The sequence below is a fragment of the Capricornis sumatraensis genome, chromosome 13, assembly GCF_032405125.1.
Source record: "Capricornis sumatraensis isolate serow.1 chromosome 13, serow.2, whole genome shotgun sequence".
Classification (NCBI taxonomy): Eukaryota; Metazoa; Chordata; class Mammalia; order Artiodactyla; family Bovidae; genus Capricornis; species Capricornis sumatraensis.
Genome location: NC_091081.1, coordinates 402,547 through 428,361, shown reverse-complemented (window position 1 = coordinate 428,361; position 25,815 = coordinate 402,547).

Sequence of the window (25,815 nt, the reverse complement as noted above, 5' to 3'; positions counted from 1 at the left end):
ACAGCCCTGTGGGAAAGCCTCGAGGGAAAGCCTCGAGGGAAAACCACAGATCCTTTGATGCACGCGACGGGAAGCATGACATTGCTGCTACAGCCTGGAAGGAAAGCGCACGTGCATGCCCCCACTCGAGACGAGGCCTGACTCCCCTGGGGAGACTCCAGAAGTACCCAAAGATCCATGTCAGCCCCTGAGAGGAATCCTCGGTTCCAGCCCTGACTCCACACAAGGTTTTTGGCCCCGGTATCGACGGGAGAGGAATCCCGAGAGGCCCCCTAGCACCTCGCATGGGGACTGGCCTCTCCTGAGGCCACCAGGGCGGCTCCCTGAGGTCCCCGTCGTAACTGGAGAACACCTGCCCCAACTTGAGAAAATCCAGGAAGTTCTCCCTTCCAGGCGAGATGAGGCCTATTTCCGATGAGGCGTCTGGAGACTAACGACACCTAACCTCTGGAACTTCGAACGGGTCTTTCACACCCTTGCTGCAACTCAAGAATTTCACCGCCATACCCGTCTCCACTCGAGAGGAAGCACGATGGTCCCGCCCACATCCAGAGGAGCCCCGTTTCCCCCTCGGAGCTCGAGATGAGGGATCCTTTCCCTGCTTTCAACGGGAAAGAATTCCCGGCGTTCCCGTCGCATATCAAGAGGAGGCACTCTCAACAGGAAAGGCGAGAGGAACTCCATGGTCGTACCACCATTCCAAGAGTCCCCCAGATGTCTCAGTCCATTCCAGAGGAACCTCTTTGCCCTGCACTGGCTCATCTTTCACGCCGAGGATCGACTCACACCCCGGTGGCACGTGGGACAGACCTGTGGGAAAGCCTCGAGGGAAAGCCTCAAGGGAATACCACAGATCCTTTGATCCATGCGACGGGAAGCGTGACATTGCTGCTACAGCCTGGAAGGAAAGCGCACGTGAATGCCCCCACTCGAGACGAGGGCTGACTCCCCTGGGGAGACTACAGAAGTACCCAAAGATCCATGTCAGCCCCTGAGAGGAATCCTCGGTTCCGGCCCTGACTCCACACAAGGTTTTTGGCCCCGGTATCGGCGGGAGAGGAATCCCGCGAGGCCCCCTAGCAACTCGCATGGGGACTGGCCTCTCCTTAGGCCACCAGGGCGGGTCCCTGAGGTCCCCGTCGTAACTCGAGAACACCTGCCGCAACTCTAGAAAATCCAGGAAGGTCTCCCTTCCAGGCGAGATGAGGCCTATTTCCGATGAGGCGTCTGGAGACTAATGACACCTAACCTCTGGAACTTCGAAAGGGTCTTTCACACCCTTGCTGCAACTCAAGAAGTTCACCGCCATACCCGTCTTCACTCGAGAGGAAGCACGATGGTCCCGCCCACATCCAGAGGAGCCCCGTTTCCCCCTCGGAGCTCGAGATGAGGGATCCTTTCCCTGCTTTCAACGGGAAAGAATTCCCGGCCTTCCCGTCGCATCTCAAGAGGAGGCACTCTCAACAGGAAAGTCGAGAGGAACTCCATGGTCGTACCACCATTCCAAGAGTCCCCCAGATGTCTCAGTCCATTCCAGAGGAACCTCTTTGCCCTGCACTGGCTCATCTTTCACGCCGAGGATCGACTCACACCACGGTGGGACGTGGGACAGCCCTGTGGGAAAGCCTCGAGGGAAAGCCTCGAGGGAAAACCACAGATCCTTTGATGCACGCGACGGGAAGTGTGACATTGCTGCTACAGCCTGGAAGGAAAACGCACGTGCATGCCCCCACTCGAGACGAGGCCTGACTCCCCTGGGGAGACTCCAGAAGTACCCAAAGATCCATGTCCGCCCCTGAGAGGAATCCTCGGTTCCGGCCCTGACTCCACACAAGGTTTTTGGCCCCGGTATCGACGGGAGAGGAATCCCGAGAGGCCCCCTTGCACCTCGCATGGGGACTGGCCTCTCCTGAGGCCACGAGGGCGGCTCCCTGAGGTGCCCGTCGTAACTCGAGAACACCTGCCGCAACTCGAGAAAATCCAGGAAGTTCTCCCTTCCAGGCGAGATGAGGCCTATTTCCGATGAGGCGTCTGGAGACTAATGACACCTAACCTCTGGAAATTCGAAAGGGTCTTTCACACCCTTGCTGCAACTCAAGAAGTTCACCGCCATACCCGTCTCCACTCGAGAGGAAGCACGATGTTCCCGCCCACATCCAGAGGAGCCCCGTTTCCCCCTCGTAGCTCGAGATGAGGGATCCTTTCCCTGCTTTCAACGGGAAAGAATTCCCGGCGTTCCCGTCGCATCTCAAGAGGAGGCACTCTCAACAGGAAAGGCGAGAGGAACTCCATGGTCGTACCACCATTCCAAGAGTCCCCCAGATGTCTCAGTCCATTCCAGAGGAACCTCTTTGCCCTGCACTGGCTCATCTTTCATGCCGAGGATCGACTCACACCATGGTGGGACGTGGGACAGCCCTGTGGGAAAGCCTCGAGGGAAAGCTTCGAAGGAAAACCACAGATCCTTTGATGCACGCGACGGGAAGCGTGACATTGCTGCTACAGCCTGGAAGGAAAGCGCACGTGCATGCCCCCACTCGAGACGAGGCCTGACTCCCCTGGGGAGACTCCAGAAGTACCCAAAGATCCATGTCAGCCCTGAGAGGAATCCTCGGTTCCGGCCCTGACTCCACAAAAGGTTTTTTGGCCCCGGTATCGACGGGAGAGGAATCCCGAGAGGACCCCTAGCAACTCGCATGGGGACTGGCCTCTCCTGAGGCCACCAGGGCGGGTCCCTGAGGTCCCCGTCGTAACTCGAGAACACCTGCCGCAACTCTAGAAAATCCAGGAAGTTCTCCCTTCCAGGCGAGATGAGGCCTATTTCCGGTGAGGCGTCTGGAGACTAATGACACCTAACCTCTGGAACTTCGAAAGGGTCTTTCACACACTTGCTGCAACTCAAGAAGTTCACCGCCATACCCGTCTCCACTCGAGAGGAAGCACGATGGTCCCGCCCACATCCAGAGGAGCCCCGTTTCCCCCTCGGAGCTCGAGATGAGGGATCCTTTCCCTGCTTTCAACGGGAAAGAATTCCCGGCGTTCCCGTCGCATCTCAAGAGGAGGCACTCTCAAAGGAAAGGCGAGAGGAACTCCATGGTCGTACCACCATTCCAAGAGTCCCCCAGATATCTCAGTCCATTCCAGAGGAACCTCTTTGCCCTGCACTGGCTCATCTTTCATGCCGAGGATCGACTCACACCACGGTGGCACGTGGGACAGCCCTGTGGGAAAGCCTCGAGGGAAAGCCTCGAGGGAAAACCACAGATCCTTTGATGCACGCGACGGGAAGCATGACATTGCTGCTACAGCCTGGAAGGAAAGCGCACGTGCATGCCCCCACTCGAGACGAGGCCTGACTCCCCTGGGGAGACTCCAGAAGTACCCAAAGATCCATGTCAGCCCCTGAGAGGAATCCTCGGTTCCAGCCCTGACTCCACACAAGGTTTTTGGCCCCGGTATCGACGGGAGAGGAATCCCGAGAGGCCCCCTAGCACCTCGCATGGGGACTGGCCTCTCCTGAGGCCACCAGGGCGGCTCCCTGAGGTCCCCGTCGTAACTGGAGAACACCTGCCGCAACTTGAGAAAATCCAGGAAGTTCTCCCTTCCAGGCGAGATGAGGCCTATTTCCGATGAGGCGTCTGGAGACTAACGACACCTAACCTCTGGAACTTCGAACGGGTCTTTCACACCCTTGCTGCAACTCAAGAATTTCACCGCCATACCCGTCTCCACTCGAGAGGAAGCACGATGGTCCCGCCCACATCCAGAGGAGCCCCGTTTCCCCCTCGGAGCTCGAGATGAGGGATCCTTTCCCTGCTTTCAACGGGAAAGAATTCCCGGCGTTCCCGTCGCATATCAAGAGGAGGCACTCTCAACAGGAAAGGCGAGAGGAACTCCATGGTCGTACCACCATTCCAAGAGTCCCCCAGATGTCTCAGTCCATTCCAGAGGAACCTCTTTGCCCTGCACTGGCTCATCTTTCACGCCGAGGATCGACTCACACCCCGGTGGCACGTGGGACAGACCTGTGGGAAAGCCTCGAGGGAAAGCCTCAAGGGAATACCACAGATCCTTTGATCCATGCGACGGGAAGCGTGACATTGCTGCTACAGCCTGGAAGGAAAGCGCACGTGAATGCCCCCACTCGAGACGAGGGCTGACTCCCCTGGGGAGACTCCAGAAGTACCCAAAGATCCATGTCAGCCCCTGAGAGGAATCCTCGGTTCCGGCCCTGACTCCACACAAGGTTTTTGGCCCCGGTATCGGCGGGAGAGGAATCCCGCGAGGCCCCCTAGCAACTCGCATGGGGACTGGCCTCTCCTTAGGCCACCAGGGCGGGTCCCTGAGGTCCCCGTCGTAACTCGAGAACACCTGCCGCAACTCTAGAAAATCCAGGAAGGTCTCCCTTCCAGGCGAGATGAGGCCTATTTCCGATGAGGCGTCTGGAGACTAATGACACCTAACCTCTGGAACTTCGAAAGGGTCTTTCACACCCTTGCTGCAACTCAAGAAGTTCACCGCCATACCCGTCTCCACTCGAGAGGAAGCACGATGGTCCCGCCCACATCCAGAGGAGCCCCGTTTCCCCCTCGGAGCTCGAGATGAGGGATCCTTTCCCTGCTTTCAACGGGAAAGAATTCCCGGCCTTCCCGTCGCATCTCAAGAGGAGGCACTCTCAACAGGAAAGTCGAGAGGAACTCCATGGTCGTACCACCATTCCAAGAGTCCCCCAGATGTCTCAGTCCATTCCAGAGGAACCTCTTTGCCCTGCACTGGCTCATCTTTCACGCCGAGGATCGACTCACACCACGGTGGGACGTGGGACAGCCCTGTGGGAAAGCCTCGAGGGAAAGCCTCGAGGGAAAACCACAGATCCTTTGATGCACGCGACGGGAAGCGTGACATTGCTGCTACAGCCTGGAAGGAAAACGCACGTGCATGCCCCCACTCGAGACGAGGCCTGACTCCCCTGGGGAGACTCCAGAAGTACCCAAAGATCCATGTCCGCCCCTGAGAGGAATCCTCGGTTCCGGCCCTGACTCCACACAAGGTTTTTGGCCCCGGTATCGACGGGAGAGGAATCCCGAGAGGCCCCCTAGCACCTCGCATGGGGACTGGCCTCTCCTGAGGCCACGAGGGCGGGTCCCTGAGGTGCCCGTCGTAACTCGAGAACACCTGCCGCAACTCGAGAAAATCCAGGAAGTTCTCCCTTCCAGGCGAGATGAGGCCTATTTCCGATGAGGCGTCTGGAGACTAATGACACCTAACCTCTGGAAATTCGAAAGGGTCTTTCACACCCTTGCTGCAACTCAAGAAGTTCACCGCCATACCCGTCTCCACTCGAGAGGAAGCACGATGTTCCCGCCCACATCCAGAGGAGCCCCGTTTCCCCCTCGTAGCTCGAGATGAGGGATCCTTTCCCTGCTTTCAACGAGAAAGAATTCCCGGCGTTCCCGTCGCATCTCAAGAGGAGGCACTCTCAACAGGAAAGGCGAGAGGAACTCCATGGTCGTACCACCATTCCAAGAGTCCCCCAGATGTCTCAGTCCATTCCAGAGGAACCTCTTTGCCCTGCACTGGCTCATCTTTCATGCCGAGGATCGACTCACACCATGGTGGGACGTGGGACAGCCCTGTGGGAAAGCCTCGAGGGAAAGCCTCGAGGGAAAACCACAGATCTTTTGATCCACGCGAAAGCCTCGAGGGAAAACCACAGATCCTTTTATCCACGCGACGGGTAGCGTTACATTGCTGCTACAGCCTGGAAGGAAAGCGCACGTGCATGCCCCCACTCGAGACGAGGCCTGACTCCCCTGGGGAGACTCCAGAAGTACCCAAAGATCCATGTCAGCCCCTGAGAGGAATCCTCTGTTCCGGCCCTGACTCCACACAAGGTTTTTGGCCCCGGTATCGACGGGAGAGGAATCCCGAGAGGCCCCCTAGAACCTCGCATGGGGTCAGGCCTCTCCTGAGCCCACCAGGGCGGCTCCCTGAGGTCCCCGTCGTAACTCGAGAACACCTGCCTCAACTCGAGAAAATCCAGGAAGTTCTCCCTTCCAGGCGAGATGAGGCCTATTTCCGATGAGGCGTCTGGAGACTAATGACACCTAACCTCTGGAACTTCGAAAGGGTCTTTCACACCCTTGCTGCAACTCAAGAAGTTCACCGCCATACCCGTCTCAACTCGAGAGGAAGCACGATGGTCCCGCCCACATCCAGAAGAGCCCCGTTTCCCCCTCGGAGCTCGAGATGAGGGATCCTTTCCCTGCTTTCAAAGGGAAAGAATTCCCGGCATTCCCGTCGCATCTCAAGAGGAGGCACTCTCAACAGGAAAGGCGAGAGGAACTCCTTGGTCGTACCACCATTCCAAGAGTCCCCCAGATGTCTCAGTCCATTCCAGAGGAACCTCTTTGCCCTGCACTGGCTCATCTTTCACGCCGAGGATCGACTCACACCACGGTGGCACGTGGGACAGCCCTGTGGGAAAGCCTCGAGGGAAAGCCTCGAGGGAAAACCACAGATCCTTTGATCCACGCGGCGGGAAGCGTGACATTGCTGCTACAGCCTGGAAGGAAAGCGCACGTGCATGCCCCCAGTCGAGACGAGGCCTGACTTCCCTGGGGAGACTCCACAAGTACCCAAAGATCCATGTCAGCCCTTGAGAGGAATCCTCGGTTCAGGCCCTGACTCCACACAAGGTTTTTGGCCCCGGTATCGACGGGAGAGGAATCCCGAGAGGACCCCTAGCAACTCGCATGAGGACTGGCCTCTCCTGAGGCCACCAGGGCGGGTCCCTGAGGTCCCCGTCGTAACTGGAGAACACCTGCCCCAACTCGAAAAAATCCAGGAAGTTCTCCCTTCCAGGCGAGATGAGGCCTATTTCGGATGAGGCGTCTGGAGACTAATGAAACCTAACCTCTGGAACTTCGAAAGGGTCTTTCTCACCCTTGCTGCAACTCAAGAAGTTCACCGCCATACCCGTCTCCACTCGAGAGGAAGCACGATGGTCCCGCCCACATCCAGAGGAGCCCCGTTTCCCTCTCGGAGCTCGAGATGAGGGATTCTTTCCCTGCTTTCAACGGGAAAGAATTCCCGACGTTCCCGTCGCATCTCAAGAGGAGGCACTCTCAACAGGAAAGGCGAGAGGAACTCCATGGTCGTACCACCATTCCAAGAGTCCCCCAGATGTCTCAGTCCATTCCAGAGGAACCTCTTTGCCCTGCACTGGCTCATCTTTCACGCCGAGGATCGACTCACACCACGGTGGCACGTGGGACAGCCCTGTGAGAAAGCCTCGAGGGAAAGCCTCGAGGGAAAACCACAGATCCTTTGATCCACGCCACGGGAAGCGTGACATTGCTGCTACAGCCTGGAAGGAAACGCACGTGCATGCCCCCACTCGAGACGAGGCCTGACTCCCCTGGGGAGACACCAGAAGTACCCAAAGATCCATGTCAGCCCCTGAGAGGAATCCTCGGTCCCGGCCCTGACTCCACACAAGGTTTTTGGCCCCGGTATCGACGGGAGAGGAATCCCGAGAGGTCCCCTAGCACCTCGCATGGGGACTGGCCTCTCCTGAGGCCACCAGGGCGGGTCCCTGAGGTGCCCGTCGTAACTCGAGAACACCTGCCGCAACTCGAGAAAATCCAGGAAGTTCTCCCTTCCAGGCGAGATGTGGCCTATTTCTGATGAGGTGTCTGGAGACTAATGACACCTAACCTCTGGAACTTCGAAAGGGTCTTTCACACCCTTGCTGCAACTCAAGAAGTTCACCGCCATACCCGACTCCACTCGAGAGGAAGCACGATGGTCCCACCCACATCCAGAGGAGCCCCGTTTCCCCCTCGGAGCTCGAGATGAGGGATCCTTTCCATGCTTTCAACGGGAAAGAATACCCGGCGTTCCCGTCGCATCTCAAGAGGAGGCACTCTCAACAGGAAAGGCGAGAGGAACTCCATGGTCGTACCACCATTCCAAGAGTCCCCCAGATGTCTCTGTCCATTCCAGAGGAACCTCTTTGCCCTGCACTGGCTCATCTTTCACGCCGAGGATCGACTCACACCACGGTGGCACGTGGGACAGCCCTGTGGGAAAGCCTCGAGGGAAAGCCTCGAGGGAAAACCACAGATCTTTTGATCCACGCGAAAGCCTCGAGGGAAAACCACAGATCCTTTTATCCACGCGACGGGTAGCGTTACATTGCTGCTACAGCCTGGAAGGAAAGCGCACGTGCATGCCCCCACTCGAGACGAGGCCTGACTCCCCTGGGGAGACTCCAGAAGTACCCAAAGATCCATGTCAGCCCCTGAGAGGAATCCTCTGTTCCGGCCCTGACTCCACACAAGGTTTTTGGCCCCGGTATCGACGGGAGAGGAATCCCGAGAGGCCCCCTAGAACCTCGCATGGGGTCTGGCCTCTCCTGCGCCCACCAGGGCGGCTCCCTGAGGTCCCCGTCGTAACTCGAGAACACCTGCCTCAACTCGAGAAAATCCAGGAAGTTCTCCCTTCCAGGCGAGATGAGGCCTATTTCCGATGAGGCGTCTGGAGACTAATGACACCTAACCTCTGGAACTTCGAAAGGGTCTTTCACACCCTTGCTGCAACTCAAGAAGTTCACCGCCATACCCGTCTCAACTCGAGAGGAAGCACGATGGTCCCGCCCACATCCAGAAGAGCCCCGTTTCCCCCTCGGAGCTCGAGATGAGGGATCCTTTCCCTGCTTTCAAAGGGAAAGAATTCCCGGCATTCCCGTCGCATCTCAAGAGGAGGCACTCTCAACAGGAAAGGCGAGAGGAACTCCTTGGTCGTACCACCATTCCAAGAGTCCCCCAGATGTCTCAGTCCATTCCAGAGGAACCTCTTTGCCCTGCACTGGCTCATCTTTCACGCCGAGGATCCACTCACACCACGGTGGCACGTGGGACAGCCCTGTGGGAAAGCCTCGAGGGAAAGCCTCGAGGGAAAACCACAGATCCTTTGATCCACGCGGCGGGAAGCGTGACATTGCTGCTACAGCCTGGAAGGAAAGCGCACGTGCATGCCCCCACTCGAGACGAGGCCTGACTCCCCTGGGGAGACTCCAGAAGTACCCAAAGATCCATGTCAGCCCCTGAGAGGAATCCTCGGTTCCGGCCCTGACTCCACACAAGGTTTTTGGCCCCGGTATCGACGGGAGAGGAATCCCGAGAGGACCCCTAGCAACTCGCATGGGGACTGGCCTCTCCTGAGGCCACCAGGGCGGGTCCCTGAGGTCCCCGTCGTAACTCGAGAACACCTGCCGCAACTCGAGGAAATCCAGGAAGTTCTCCCTTCCAGGCGAGATGAGGCCTATTTCCGGTGAGGCGTCTGGAGACTAATGACACCTAACCTCTGGAACTTCGAAAGGGTCTTTCACACCCTTGTTGCAACTCAAGAAGTTCACCGCCATACCCGTCTCCACTCGAGAGGAAGCACGATGGTCCCGCCCACATCCAGAGGAGCCCCGTTTAACCCTCGGAGCTCGAGATGAGGGATCGTTTCCCTGCTTTCAACGGGAAAGAATTCCCGGCGTTCCCGTCGCATCTCAAGAGGAGGCACTCTCAACAGGAAAGGCGAGAGGAACTCCATGGTCGTACCACCATTCCAAGAGTCCCCCAGATGTCTCAGTCCATTCCAGAGGAACCTCTTTGCACTGCACTGGCTCATCTTTCACGCCGAGGATCGACTCACACCACGGTGGCACGTGGGACAGCCCTGTGGGAAAGCCTCGAGGGAAAGCCTCGAGGGAAAACCACAGATCTTTTGATCCACGCGAAAGCCTCGAGGGAAAACCACAGATCCTTTTATCCACGCGCCGGGAAGCGTGACATTACTGCTACAGCCTGGAAGGAAAGCGCACGTGCATGCTCCCACTCGAGACGAGGCCTGACTCCCCTGGGGACACTCCAGAAGTACCCAAAGATCCATGTCAGCCCCTGAGAGGAATCCTCGGTTCCGGCCCTGACTCCACACAAGGTTTTTGGCCCCGGTATCGACGGGAGAGGAATCCCGAGAGGCCCCCTAGCACCTCGCATGGGGACTGGCCTCTCCTGAGGCCACCAGGGCGGCTCCATGAGGTCCCCGTCGTAACTCGAGAACACCTGCCGCAACTCGAGAAAATCCAGGAAGTTCTCCCTTCCAGGCGAGATGAGGCCTATTTCCGATGAGGCGTCTGGAGACTAATGACACCTAACCTCTGGAACTTAGAAAGGGTCTTTAACACCCTTGCTGCAACTCAAGAAGTTCACCGCCATACCCGTCTCAACTCGAGAGGAAGCACGATGGTCCCGCCCACATCCAGAAGAGCCCCGTTTCCCCCTCGGAGCTCGAGATGAGGGATCCTTTCCCTGCTTTCAAAGGGAAAGAATTCCCGGCATTCCCGTCGCATCTCAAGAGGAGGCACTCTCAACAGGAAAGGCGAGAGGAACTCCATGGTCGTACCACCATTCCAAGAGTCCCCCAGATGTCTCAGTCCATTCCAGAGGAACCTCTTTGCCCTGCACTGGCTCATCTTTCACGCCGAGGATCGACTCACACCACGGTGGCACGTGGGACAGCCCTGTGAGAAAGCCTCGAGGGAAAGCCTCGAGGGAAAACCACAGATCCTTTGATCCACGCCACGGGAAGCGTGACATTGCTGCTACAGCCTGGAAGGAAAGCGCACGTGCATGCCCCCACTCGAGACGAGGCCTGACTCCCCTGGGGAGACACCAGAAGTACCCAAAGATCCATGTCAGCCCCTGAGAGGAATCCTCGGTCCCGGCCCTGACTCCACACAAGGTTTTTGGCCCCGGTATCGACGGGAGAGGAATCACGAGAGGTCCCCTAGCACCTCGCATGGGGACTGGCCTCTCCTGAGGCCACCAGGGCGGGTCCCTGAGGTGCCCGTCGTAACTCGAGAACACCTGCCGCAACTCGAGAATATCCAGGAAGTTCTCCCTTCCAGGCGAGATGTGGCCTATTTCCAATGAGGCGTCTGGAGACTAATGACACATAACCTCTGGAACTTCGAAAGGGTCTTTCACACCCTTGCTGCAACTCAAGAAGTTCACCGCCATACCCGACTCCACTCGAGAGGAACCACGATGGTCCCACCCACATCCAGAGGAGCCCCGTTTCCCCCTCGGAGCTCGAGATGAGGGATCCTTTCCCTGCTTTCAACGGGAAAGAATACCCGGCGTTCCCGTCGCATCTCAAGAGGAGGCACTCTCAACAGGAAAGGCGAGAGGAACTCCATGGTCGTACCACCATTCCAAGAGTCCCCCAGATGTCTCAGTCCATTCCAGAGGAACCTCTTTGCCCTGCACTGGCTCATCTTTCACGCCGAGGATCGACTCACACCACGGTGGCACGTGGGACAGCCCTGTAGGAAAGCCTCGAGGGAAAGCCTCGAGGGAAAAACACAGATCCTTTGATCCACGCGACGGGAAGCGTGACATTGCTGCTACAGCCTGGAAGGAAAGCGCACGTGCATGCCCCCACTCGAGACGAGGCCTGACTCCCCTGGGGAGACTCCAGAAGTACCCAAAGATCCATGTCAGCCCCTGAGAGGAATCCTCGGTTCCGGCCCTGACTCCACACAAGGTTTTTGGCCCCGGTATCGACGGGAGAGGAATCCCGAGAGGCCCCCTAGCACCTCGCATGGGGACTGGCCTCTCCTGAGGCCACCAGGGCGGCTCCCTGAGGTCCCCGTCGTAACTCGAGAACTCCTGCCGCAACTTGAGAAAATCCAGGAAGTTGTCCCTTCCAGGCGAGATGAGGCCTATTTCCGATGAGGCGTCTTGAGACTAACGACACCTAACCTCTGGAACTTCGAAAGGGTCTTTCACACCCTTGCTGCAACTCAAGAAGTTCACCGCCATACCCGTCTCCACTCGAGAGGAAGCACGATGGTCCCGCCCACATCCAGAGGAGCCCCGTTTCCCCCTCGGAGCACGAGATGAGGGATCCTTTCCCTGCTTTCATCGGGAAAGAATTCCCGGCATTCCCGTCGCATATCAAGAGGAGGCACTCTCAACAGGAAAGGCGAGAGGAACTCCATGGTCGTACCACCATTCCAAGAGTCCCCCAGATGTCTCAGTCCATTCCAGAGGAACTTCTTTGCCCTGCACTGGCTCATCTTTCACGCCGAGGATCGACTCACACCACGTGGCACGTGGGACAGACCTGTGGGAAAGCCTCGAGGGAAAGCCTCGAGGGAATACCACAGATCCTTTGATCCACGCGACGGGAAGCGTGACATTGCTGCTACAGCCTGGAAGGAAAGCGCACGTGAATGCCCCCACTCGAGACGAGGCCTGACTCCCCTGGGGAGACTCCAGAATTACCCAAAGATCCATGTCATCCCCTGAGAGGAATGCTCGGTTCCGGCCCTGACTCCACACAAGGTTTTTGGCCCCGGTATCGGCGGGAGAGGAATCCCGCGAGGCCCCCTAGCAACTCGCATGGGGACTGGCCTCTCCTGAGGCCACCAGGGCGGGTCCCTGAGGTCCCCGACGTAATTCGAGAACACCTGCCGCAACTCTAGAAAATCCAGGTAGTTCTCCCTTCCAGGCGAGATGAGGCCTATTTCCGATGAGGCGTCTGGAGACTAATGACACCTAACCTCTGGAACTTCGAAAGGGTCTTTCACACCCTTGCTGCAACTCAAGAAGTTCACCGCCATACCCGTCTCCACTCGAGAGGAAGCACGATGGTCCCGCCCACATCCAGAGGAGCCCCGTTTCCCCCTCGGAGCTCGAGATGAGGGATCCTTTCCCTGCTTTCAACGGGAAAGAATTCCCGGCGTTCCCGTCGCATCTCAAGAGGAGGCACTCTCAACAGGAAAGGCGAGAGGAACTCCATGGTCGTACCACCATTCCAAGAGTCCCCCAGATGTCTCAGTCCATTCCAGAGGAACCTCTTTGCCCTGCACTGGCTCATCTTTCACGCCGAGGATTGACTCACACCACGGTGGCACGTGGGACAGCCCTGTGGGAAAGCCTCGAGGGAAAGCCTCGAGGGAAAACCACAGATCCTTTGATGCACGCGACGGGAAGCATGACATTGCTGCTACAGCCTGGAAGGAAAGCGCACGTGCATGCCCCCACTCGAGACGAGGCCTGACTCCCCTGGGGAGACTCCAGAAGTACCCAAAGATCCATGTCAGCCCCTGAGAGGAATCCTCGGTTCCAGCCCTGACTCCACACAAGGTTTTTGGCCCCAGTATCGACGGGAGAGGAATCCCGAGAGGCCCCCTAGCACCTCGCATGGGGACTGGCCTCTCCTGAGGCCACCAGGGCGGCTCCCTGAGGTCCCCGTCGTAACTGGAGAACACCTGCCCCAACTTGAGAAAATCCAGGAAGTTCTCCCTTCCAGGCGAGATGAGGCCTATTTCCGATGAGGCGTCTGGAGACTAACGACACCTAACCTCTGGAACTTCGAACGGGTCTTTCACACCCTTGCTGCAACTCAAGAATTTCACCGCCATACCCGTCTCCACTCGAGAGGAAGCACGATGGTCCCGCCCACATCCAGAGGAGCCCCGTTTCCCCCTCGGAGCTCGAGATGAGGGATCCTTTCCCTGCTTTCAACGGGAAAGAATTCCCGGCGTTCCCGTCGCATATCAAGAGGAGGCACTCTCAACAGGAAAGGCGAGAGGAACTCCATGGTCGTACCACCATTCCAAGAGTCCCCCAGATGTCTCAGTCCATTCCAGAGGAACCTCTTTGCCCTGCACTGGCTCATCTTTCACGCCGAGGATCGACTCACACCCCGGTGGCACGTGGGACAGACCTGTGGGAAAGCCTCGAGGGAAAGCCTCAAGGGAATACCACAGATCCTTTGATCCATGCGACGGGAAGCGTGACATTGCTGCTACAGCCTGGAAGGAAAGCGCACGTGAATGCCCCCACTCGAGACGAGGGCTGACTCCCCTGGGGAGACTACAGAAGTACCCAAAGATCCATGTCAGCCCCTGAGAGGAATCCTCGGTTCCGGCCCTGACTCCACACAAGGTTTTTGGCCCCGGTATCGGCGGGAGAGGAATCCCGCGAGGCCCCCTAGCAACTCGCATGGGGACTGGCCTCTCCTTAGGCCACCAGGGCGGGTCCCTGAGGTCCCCGTCGTAACTCGAGAACACCTGCCGCAACTCTAGAAAATCCAGGAAGGTCTCCCTTCCAGGCGAGATGAGGCCTATTTCCGATGAGGCGTCTGGAGACTAATGACACCTAACCTCTGGAACTTCGAAAGGGTCTTTCACACCCTTGCTGCAACTCAAGAAGTTCACCGCCATACCCGTCTCCACTCGAGAGGAAGCACGATGGTCCCGCCCACATCCAGAGGAGCCCCGTTTCCCCCTCGGAGCTCGAGATGAGGGATCCTTTCCCTGCTTTCAACGGGAAAGAATTCCCGGCCTTCCCGTCGCATCTCAAGAGGAGGCACTCTCAACAGGAAAGTCGAGAGGAACTCCATGGTCGTACCACCATTCCAAGAGTCCCCCAGATGTCTCAGTCCATTCCAGAGGAACCTCTTTGCCCTGCACTGGCTCATCTTTCACGCCGAGGATCGACTCACACCACGGTGGGACGTGGGACAGCCCTGTGGGAAAGCCTCGAGGGAAAGCCTCGAGGGAAAACCACAGATCCTTTGATGCACGCGACGGGAAGCGTGACATTGCTGCTACAGCCTGGAAGGAAAACGCACGTGCATGCCCCCACTCGAGACGAGGCCTGACTCCCCTGGGGAGACTCCAGAAGTACCCAAAGATCCATGTCCGCCCCTGAGAGGAATCCTCGGTTCCGGCCCTGACTCCACACAAGGTTTTTGGCCCCGGTATCGACGGGAGAGGAATCCCGAGAGGCCCCCTTGCACCTCGCATGGGGACTGGCCTCTCCTGAGGCCACCAGGGCGGCTCCCTGAGGTGCCCGTCGTAACTCGAGAACACCTGCCGCAACTCGAGAAAATCCAGGAAGTTCTCCCTTCCAGGCGAGATGAGGCCTATTTCCGATGAGGCGTCTGGAGACTAATGACACCTAACCTCTGGAAATTCGAAAGGGTCTTTCACACCCTTGCTGCAACTCAAGAAGTTCACCGCCATACCCGTCTCCACTCAAGAGGAAGCACGATGTTCCCGCCAACATCCAGAGGAGCCCCGTTTCCCCCTCGTAGCTCGAGATGAGGGATCCTTTCCCTGCTTTCAACGGGAAAGAATTCCCGGCGTTCCCGTCGCATCTCAAGAGGAGGCACTCTCAACAGGAAAGGCGAGAGGAACTCCATGGTCGTACCACCATTCCAAGAGTCCCCCAGATGTCTCAGTCCATTCCAGAGGAACCTCTTTGCCCTGCACTGGCTCATCTTTCATGCCGAGGATCGACTCACACCATGGTGGGACGTGGGACAGCCCTGTGGGAAAGCCTCGAGGGAAAGCTTCGAAGGAAAACCACAGATCCTTTGATGCACGCGACGGGAAGCGTGACATTGCTGCTACAGCCTGGAAGGAAAGCGCACGTGCATGCCCCCACTCGAGACGAGGCCTGACTCCCCTGGGGAGACTCCAGAAGTACCCAAAGATCCATGTCAGCCCTGAGAGGAATCCTCGGTTCCGGCCCTGACTCCACAAAAGGTTTTTTGGCCCCGGTATCGACGGGAGAGGAATCCCGAGAGGACCCCTAGCAACTCGCATGGGGACTGGCCTCTCCTGAGGCCACCAGGGCGGGTCCCTGAGGTCCCCGTCGTAACTCGAGAACACCTGCCGCAACTCTAGAAAATCCAGGAAGTTCTCCCTTCCAGGCGAGATGAGGCCTATTTCCGGTGAGGCGTCTGGAGACTAATGACACCTAACCTCTGGAACTTCGAAAGGGTCTTTCACACACTTGCTGCAACTCAAGAAGTTCACCGCCATACCCGTCTCCACTCGAGAGGAAGCACGATGGTCCCGCCCACATCCAGAGGAGCCCCGTTTCCCCCTCGGAGCTCGAGATGAGGGATCCTTTCCCTGCTTTCAACGGGAAAGAATTCCCGGCGTTCCCGTCGCATCTCAAGAGGAGGCACTCTCAAAGGAAAGGCGAGAGGAACTCCATGGTCGTACCACCATTCCAAGAGTCCCCCAGATATCTCAGTCCATTCCAGAGGAACCTCTTTGCCCTGCACTGGCTCATCTTTCACGCCGAGGATCGACTCACACCACGGTGGCACGTGGGACAGCCCTGTGGGAAAGCCTCGAGGGAAAGCCTCGAGGGAAAACGACAGATCCTTTGATCCACGCGTCGGGAAGCGTGACATTGCTGCTACAGCCTGGAAGGAAAGCGCACGTGCATGCCCCCACAGGAGACGAGGCCTGACTCCCCTGGGGAGACTCCAGAAGTACCCAAAGATCCATGTCAGCCCCTGCGAGGAATCCTCGGTTCCGGCCCTGACTCCACACAAGGTTTTTGGCCCCGGTATCGACGGGAGAGGAATCCCGAGAGGCCCCCTAGCACCTCGCATGGGGACTGGCCTCTCCTGAGGCCACCAGGGCGGCTCCCTGAGGTCCCCGTCGTAACTCGAGAACACCTGTCGCAACTTGAGAAAATCCACGAAGTTCTCCCTTCCAGGCGAGATGAGGCCTATTTCCGATGAGGCGTCTGGAGACTAACGACACCTAACCTCTGGAACTTCGAACGGGTCTTTCACACCCTTGCTGCAACTCAAGAATTTCACCGCCGTACCCGTCTCCACTCGAGAGGAAGCACGATGGTCCCGCCCACATCCAGAGGAGCCCCGTTTCCCCCTCGGAGCTCGAGATGAGGGATCCTTTCCCTGCTTTCAACGGGAAAGAATTCCCGGCGTTCCCGTCGCATCTCAAGAGGAGGCACTCTCAACAGGAAAGGCGAGAGGAACTCCATGGTCGTATCACCATTCCAAGAGTCCCCCAGATGTCTCAGTCCATTCCAGAGGAACCTCTTTGCCCTGCACTGGCTCATCTTTCACGCCGAGGATCGACTCACACCACGGTGGCACGTGGGACAGACCTGTGGGAAAGCCTCGAGGGAAAGCCTCGAGGGAATACCACAGATCCTTTGATCCACGCGACGGGAAGCGTGACATTGCTGCTACAGCCTGGAAGGAAAGCGCACGTGAATGCCCCCACTCGAGACGAGGCCTGACTCCCCTGGTGAGACTCCAGAAGTACCCAAAGATCCATGTCAGCCCCTGAGAGGAATCCTCGGTTCCGGCCCTGACTCCACACAGGGTTTTTGGCCCCAGTATCGTCGGGAGAGGAATCCCGCGAGGCCCCCTAGCAACTCGCATGGGGACTGGCCTCTCCTGAGGCCACCAGGGCGGGTCCCTGAGGTGCCCGTCGTAACTCAAGAACACCTGCCTCAACTCGAGAAAATCCAGGAAGTTCTCCCTTCCAGGCGAGATGAGGCCTATTTCCGATGAGGTGTCTGGAGACTAATGACACCTAACCTCTGGAACTTCGAAAGGGTCTTTCACACCCTTGCTGCAACTCAAGAAGTTCACCGCCATACCCGTCTCCACTCAAGAGGAAGCACGATGGTCCCGCCCACATTCAGAGGAGCCCCGTTTCCCCCTCGGAGCTCGAGATGAGGGATCCTTTCCGTGCTTTCAACGGGAAAGAATTCCCGGCGTTCCCGTCGCATCTCAAGAGGAGGCACTCTCAACAGGAAAGGCGAGAGGAACTCCATGGTCGTACCACCATTCCAAGAGTCCCCCAGAAGTCTCAGTCCATTCCAGAGGAACCTCTTTGCACTGCACTGGCTCATCTTTCACGCCGAAGATCGACTCACACTACGGTGGCACGTGGAACAGCCCTGTGGGAAAGCCTCGAGGGAAAGCCTCGAGGGAGAACCACAGATCCTTTGATCCACGCGACGGGAAGCGTGACATTGCTGCTACAGCCTGGAAGGAAAGAGCACGTGCATACCCCCACTCGAGACGAGGCCTGACTCCCCTGGGGAGACTCCAGAAGTACCCAAAGATCCATGTCAGCCCCTGAGAGGAATCCTCGGTTCCGGCCCTGACTCCACACAAGGTTTTTGGCCCCGGTATCGACGGGAGAGGAATCCCGAGAGGACCCCTAGCAACTCGCATGGGGACTGGCCTCTCCTGAGGCCACCAGGGCGGGTCCCTGAGGTCCCCGTCGTAACTCGAGAACACCTGCCGCAACTCAAGAAAATCCAGGAAGTTCTCCCTTCCAGGCGAGATGAGTCCTATTTCCGGTGAGGCGTCTGGAGACTAATGACACCTAACCTCTGGAACTTCGAAAGGGTCTTTCACACCCTTGCTGCAACTCAAGAATTTCACCGCCATACCCGTCTCCACTCGAGAGGAAGCACGATGGTCCCGCCCACATCCAGAGGAGCCCCGTTTCCCCCTCGGAGCTCGAGATGAGGGATCCTTTCCCTGCTTTCAACGGGAAAGAATTCCCGGCGTTCCCGTCGCATCTCAAGAGGAGGCACTCTCAACAGGAAAGGCGAGAGGAACTCCATGGTCGTACCACCATTCCAAGAGTCCCCCAGATGTCTCAGTCCATTCCAGAGGAACCTCTTTGCCCTGCACTGGCTCATCTTTCACGCCGAGGATTGACTCACACCACGGTGGCACGTGGGACAGCCCTGTGGGAAAGCCTCGAGGGAAAGCCTCGAGGGAAAACCACAGATCCTTTGATGCACGCGACGGGAAGCATGACATTGCTGCTACAGCCTGGAAGGAAAGCGCACGTGCATGCCCCCACTTGAGACGAGGCCTGACTCCCCTGGGGAGACTCCAGAAGTACCCAAAGATCCATGTCAGCCCCTGAGAGGAATCCTCGGTTCCAGCCCTGACTCCACACAAGGTTTTTGGCCCCGGTATCGACGGGAGAGGAATCCCGAGAGGCCCCCTAGCACCTCGCATGGGGACTGGCCTCTCCTGAGGCCACCAGGGCGGCTCCCTGAGGTCCCCGTCGTAACTGGAGAACACCTGCCGCAACTTGAGAAAATCCAGGAAGTTCTCCCTTCCAGGCGAGATGAGGCCTATTTCCGATGAGGCGTCTGGAGACTAACGACACCTAACCTCTGGAACTTCGAACGGGTCTTTCACACCCTTGCTGCAACTCAAGAATTTCACCGCCATACCCGTCTCCACTCGAGAGGAAGCACGATGGTCCCGCCCACATCCAGAGGAGCCCCGTTTCCCCCTCGGAGCTCGAGATGAGGGATCCTTTCCCTGCTTTCAACGGGAAAGAATTCCCGGCGTTCCCGTCGCATATCAAGAGGAGGCACTCTCAACAGGAAAGGCGAGAGGAACTCCATGGTCGTACCACCATTCCAAGAGTCCCCCAGATGTCTCAGTCCATTCCAGAGGAACCTCTTTGCCCTGCACTGGCTCATCTTTCACGCCGAGGATCGACTCACACCCCGGTGGCACGTGGGACAGACCTGTGGGAAAGCCTCGAGGGAAAGCCTCAAGGGAATACCACAGATCCTTTGATCCATGCGACGGGAAGCGTGACATTGCTGCTACAGCCTGGAAGGAAAGCGCACGTGAATGCCCCCACTCGAGACGAGGGCTGACTCCCCTGGGGAGACTCCAGAAGTACCCAAAGATCCATGTCAGCCCCTGAGAGGAATCCTCGGTTCCGGCCCTGACTCCACACAAGGTTTTTGGCCCCGGTATCGGCGGGAGAGGAATCCCGCGAGGCCCCCTAGCAACTCGCATGGGGACTGGCCTCTCCTTAGGCCACCAGGGCGGGTCCCTGAGGTCCCCGTCGTAACTCGAGAACACCTGCCGCAACTCTAGAAAATCCAGGAAGGTCTCCCTTCCAGGCGAGATGAGGCCTATTTCCGATGAGGCGTCTGGAGACTAATGACACCTAACCTCTGGAACTTCGAAAGGGTCTTTCACACCCTTGCTGCAACTCAAGAAGTTCACCGCCATACCCGTCTCCACTCGAGAGGAAGCACGATGGTCCCGCCCACATCCAGAGGAGCCCCGTTTCCCCCTCGGAGCTCGAGATGAGGGATCCTTTCCCTGCTTTCAACGGGAAAGAATTCCCGGCCTTCCCGTCGCATCTCAAGAGGAGGCACTCTCAACAGGAAAGTCGAGAGGAACTCCATGGTCGTACCACCATTCCAAGAGTCCCCCAGATGTCTCAGTCCATTCCAGAGGAACCTCTTTGCCCTGCACTGGCTCATCTTTCACGCCGAGGATCGACTCACACCACGGTGGGACGTGGGACAGCCCTGTGGGAAAGCCTCGAGGGAAAGCCTCGAGGGAAAACCACAGATCCTTTGATGCACGCGACGGGAAGCGTGACATTGCTGCTACAGCCTGGAAGGAAAACGCACGTGCATGCCCCCAATCGAGACGAGGCCTGACTCCCCTGGGGAGACTCCAGAAGTACCCAAAGATCCATGTCCGCCCCTGAGAGGAATCCTCGGTTCCGGCCCTGACTCCACACAAGGTTTTTGGCCCCGGTATCGACGGGAGAGGAATCCCGAGAGGCCCCCTAGCACCTCGCATGGGGACTGGCCTCTCCTGAGGCCACGAGGGCGGGTCCCTGAGGTGCCCGTCGTAACTCGAGAACACCTGCCGCAACTCGAGAAAATCCAGGAAGTTCTCCCTTCCAGGCGAGATGAGGCCTATTTCCGATGAGGCGTCTGGAGACTAATGACACCTAACCTCTGGAAATTCGAAAGGGTCTTTCACACCCTTGCTGCAACTCAAGAAGTTCACCGCCATACCCGTCTCCACTCGAGAGGAAGCACGATGTTCCCGCCCACATCCAGAGGAGCCCCGTTTCCCCCTCGTAGCTCGAGATGAGGGATCCTTTCCATGCTTTCAACGGGAAAGAATTCCCGGCGTTCCCGTCGCATCTCAAGAGGAGGCACTCTCAACAGGAAAGGCGAGAGGAACTCCATGGTCGTACCACCATTCCAAGAGTCCCCCAGATGTCTCAGTCCATTCCAGAGGAACCTCTTTGCCCTGCACTGGCTCATCTTTCATGCCGAGGATCGACTCACACCATGGTGGGACGTGGGACAGCCCTGTGGGAAAGCCTCGAGGGAAAGCCTCGAGGGAAAACCACAGATCCTTTGATGCACGCGACGGGAAGCATGACATTGCTGCTACAGCCTGGAAGGAAAGCGCACGTGCATGCCCCCACTCGAGACGAGGCCTGACTCCCCTGGGGAGACTCCAGAAGTACCCAAAGATCCATGTCAGCCCCTGAGAGGAATCCTCGGTTCCAGCCCTGACTCCACACAAGGTTTTTGGCCCCGGTATCGACGGGAGAGGAATCCCGAGAGGCCCCCTAGCACCTCGCATGGGGACTGGCCTCTCCTGAGGCCACCAGGGCGGCTCCCTGAGGTCCCCGTCGTAACTGGAGAACACCTGCCGCAACTTGAGAAAATCCAGGAAGTTCTCCCTTCCAGGCGAGATGAGGCCTATTTCCGATGAGGCGTCTGGAGACTAACGACACCTAACCTCTGGAACTTCGAACGGGTCTTTCACACCCTTGCTGCAACTCAAGAATTTCACCGCCATACCCGTCTCCACTCGAGAGGAAGCACGATGGTCCCGCTCACATCCAGAGGAGCCCCGTTTCCCCCTCGGAGCTCGAGATGAGGGATCCTTTCCCTGCTTTCAACGGGAAAGAATTCCCGGCGTTCCCGTCGCATATCAAGAGGAGGCACTCTCAACAGGAAAGGCGAGAGGAACTCCATGGTCGTACCACCATTCCAAGAGTCCCCCAGATGTCTCAGTCCATTCCAGAGGAACCTCTTTGCCCTGCACTGGCTCATCTTTCACGCCGAGGATCGACTCACACCCCGGTGGCACGTGGGACAGACCTGTGGGAAAGCCTCGAGGGAAAGCCTCAAGGGAATACCACAGATCCTTTGATCCATGCGACGGGAAGCGTGACATTGCTGCTACAGCCTGGAAGGAAAGCGCACGTGAATGCCCCCACTCGAGACGAGGGCTGACTCCCCTGGGGAGACTCCAGAAGTACCCAAAGATCCATGTCAGCCCCTGAGAGGAATCCTCGGTTCCGGCCCTGACTCCACACAAGGTTTTTGGCCCCGGTATCGGCGGGAGAGGAATCCCGCGAGGCCCCCTAGCAACTCGCATGGGGACTGGCCTCTCCTTAGGCCACCAGGGCGGGTCCCTGAGGTCCCCGTCGTAACTCGAGAACACCTGCCGCAACTCTAGAAAATCCAGGAAGGTCTCCCTTCCAGGCGAGATGAGGCCTATTTCCGATGAGGCGTCTGGAGACTAATGACACCTAACCTCTGGAACTTCGAAAGGGTCTTTCACACCCTTGCTGCAACTCAAGAAGTTCACCGCCATACCCGTCTCCACTCGAGAGGAAGCACGATGGTCCCGCCCACATCCAGAGGAGCCCCGTTTCCCCCTCGGAGCTCGAGATGAGGGATCCTTTCCCTGCTTTCAACGGGAAAGAATTCCCGGCCTTCCCGTCGCATCTCAAGAGGAGGCACTCTCAACAGGAAAGTCGAGAGGAACTCCATGGTCGTACCACCATTCCAAGAGTCCCCCAGATGTCTCAGTCCATTCCAGAGGAACCTCTTTGCCCTGCACTGGCTCATCTTTCACGCCGAGGATCGACTCACACCACGGTGGGACGTGGGACAGCCCTGTGGGAAAGCCTCGAGGGAAAGCCTCGAGGGAAAACCACAGATCCTTTGATGCACGCGACGGTAAGCGTGACATTGCTGCTACAGCCTGGAAGGAAAACGCACGTGCATGCCCCCACTCGAGACGAGGCCTGACTCCCCTGGGGAGACTCCAGAAGTACCCAAAGATCCATGTCCGCCCCTGAGAGGAATCCTCGGTTCCGGCCCTGACTCCACACAAGGTTTTTGGCCCCGGTATCGACGGGAGAGGAATCCCGAGAGGCCCCCTAGCACCTCGCATGGGGACTGGCCTCTCCTGAGGCCACGAGGGCGGGTCCCTGAGGTGCCCGTCGTAACTCGAGAACACCTGCCGCAACTCGAGAAAATCCAGGAAGTTCTCCCTTCCAGGCGAGATGAGGCCTATTTCCGATGAGGTGTCTGGAGACTAATGACACCTAACCTCTGGAACTTCGAAAGGGTCTTTCACACCCTTGCTGCAACTCAAGAAGTTCACCGCCATACCCGTCTCCACTCAAGAGGAAGCACGATGGTCCCGCCCACATTCAGAGGAGCCCCGTTTCCCCCTCGGAGCTCGAGATGAGGGATCCTTTCCCTGCTTTCAACGGGAAAGAATTCCCGGAGTTCCCGTCGCATCTCAAGAGGAGGCACTCTCAACAGGAAAGTCGAGAGGAACTCCATGGTCGTACCACCATTCCAAGAGTCCCCCAGAAGTCTCAGTCCATTCCAGAGGAACCTCTTTGCACTGCACTGGCTCATCTTTCACGCCGAAGATCGACTCACACTACGGTGGCACGTGGAACAGCCCTGTGGGAAAGCCTCGAGGGAAAGCCTCGAGGGAGAACCACAGATCCTTTGATCCACGCGACGGGAAGCGTGACATTGCTGCTACAGCCTGGAAGGAAAGAGCACGTGCATACCCCCACTCGAGACGAGGCCTGACTCCCCTGGGGAGACTCCAGAAGTACCCAAAGATCCATGTCAGCCCATGAGAGGAATCCTCGGTTCCGGCCCTGACCCCCCACAAGGTTTTTGGACCCGGTTTCGACGGGAGAGGAATCCCGAGAGGACCCCTAGCAACTCGCATGGGGACTGGCCTCTCCTGAGGCCACCAGGGCGGGTCCCTGAGGTCCCCGTCGTAACTCGAGAACACCTGCCGCAACTCGAGAAAATCCAGGAAGTTCTCCCTTCCAGGCGAGATGAGGCCTATTTCCGGTGAGGCGTCTGGAGACTAATGACACCTAACCTCTGGAACTTCGAAAGGGTCTTTCACACCCTTGCTGCAACTCAAGAAGTTCACCGCCATACCCGTCTCCACTCGAGAGGAAGCACGATGGTCCCGCCCACATCCAGAGGAGCCCCGTTTCCCCCTCGGAGCTCGAGATGAGGGATCCTTTCCCTGCTTTCAACGGGAAAGAATTCCCGGCGTTCCCGTCGCATCTCAAGAGGAGGCACTCTCAACAGTAAACGCGAGAGGAACTCCATGGTAGTACCACCATTCCAAGAGTCCCCCAGATGTCTCAGTCCATTCCAGAGGAACCTCTTTGCCCTGCACTGGCTCATCTTACACGCCGAGGATCGACTCACACCAAGGTGGCACGTGGAACAGCCCTGTGGGAAAGCCTCGAGGGAAAGCCTCGAGGGAAAACCACAGAACCTTTGATCCATGCGTCGGGAAGCGTGACATTGCTGCTACAGCCTGGAAGGAAAGTGCACGTGCTTGCCCCCACTCGAGACGAGGCCTGACTCCCCTGGGGAGACTCCAGAAGTACCCAAAGATCCATGTCAGCCACTGAGAGGAATCCTCGGTTCCGGCCCTGACTCCACACAAGGTTTTTGGCCCCGGTATCGACGGGAGAGGAATCCCGAGAGGCCCCCTAGCAACTCGCATGGGGACTGGCCTCTCCTGAGGCCACCAGGGCGGGTCCCTGAGGTCCCCGTCGTAACTCGAGAACACCTGCCGCAACTCGAGAAAATCCAGGAAGTTCTCCCTTCCAGGCGAGATGAGGCCTATTTCCGATGAGGCGTCTGGAGACTAATGACACCTAACCTCTGGAATTTCAAAAGGGTCTTTCACACCCTTGCTGCAACTCAAGAAGTTCACCGCCATACCCGTCTCCACTCGAGAGGAAGCACGATGGTCCCGCCCACATCCAGAGGAGCCCCGTTTCCCGCTCGGAGCTCGAGATGAGGGATCCTTTTCCTGCTTTCAACGGGAAAGGATTCCCGGCGTTCCCGTCGCATCTCAAGAGGAGGCATTGTCAACAGGAAAGGCGAGAGGAACTCCATGGTCGTACCACCATTCCAAGAGACCCCAGATGTCTCAGTCCATCCCAGAGGAACCTCTTTGCCCTGCACTGGCTCATCTTTCACGCCGAGGATCGACTCACACCACGGTGGCACGTGGGACAGCCCTGTGGGAAAGCCTCGAGGGAAAACCACACATCCTTTGATGCACGCGACGGGAAGCGTGACATTGCTGCTACAGCCTGGAAGGAAAGCGCACGTGCATGCCCCCACAGGAGACGAGGCCTGACTCCCCTGGGGAGACTCCAGAAGTACCCAAAGATCCATGTCAGCCCCTGCGAGGAATCCTCGGTTCCGGCCCTGACTCCACACAAGGTTTTTGGCCCCGGTATCGACGGGAGAGGAATCCCGAGAGGCCCCCTAGCACCTCGCATGGGGACTGGCCTCTCCTGAGGCCACCAGGGCGGCTCCCTGAGGTCCCCGTCGTAACTCGAGAACACCTGCCGCAACTTGAGAAAATCCAGGAAGTTCTCCCTTCCAGGCGAGATGAGGCCTATTTCCGATGAGGCGTCTGGAGACTAACGACACCTAAGCTCTGAAACTTCGAACGGGTCTTTCACATCCTTGCTGCAACTCAAGAATTTCACCGCCGTACCCGTCTCCACTCGAGAGGAAGCACGATGGTCCCGCCCACATCCAGAGGAGCCCCGTTTCCCCCTCGTAGCTCGAGATGAGGGATCCTTTCCCTGCTTTCAACGGGAAAGAATTCCCGGCGTTCCCGTCGCATCTCAAGAAGAGGCACTCTCAACAGGAAAGGCGAGAGGAACTCAATGGTCGTACCACCATTCCAAGAGTCCCCCAGATATCTCAGTCCATTCCAGAGGAAACTCTTTGCCCTGCACTGGCTCATCTTTCACGCCGAGGATCGACTCACACC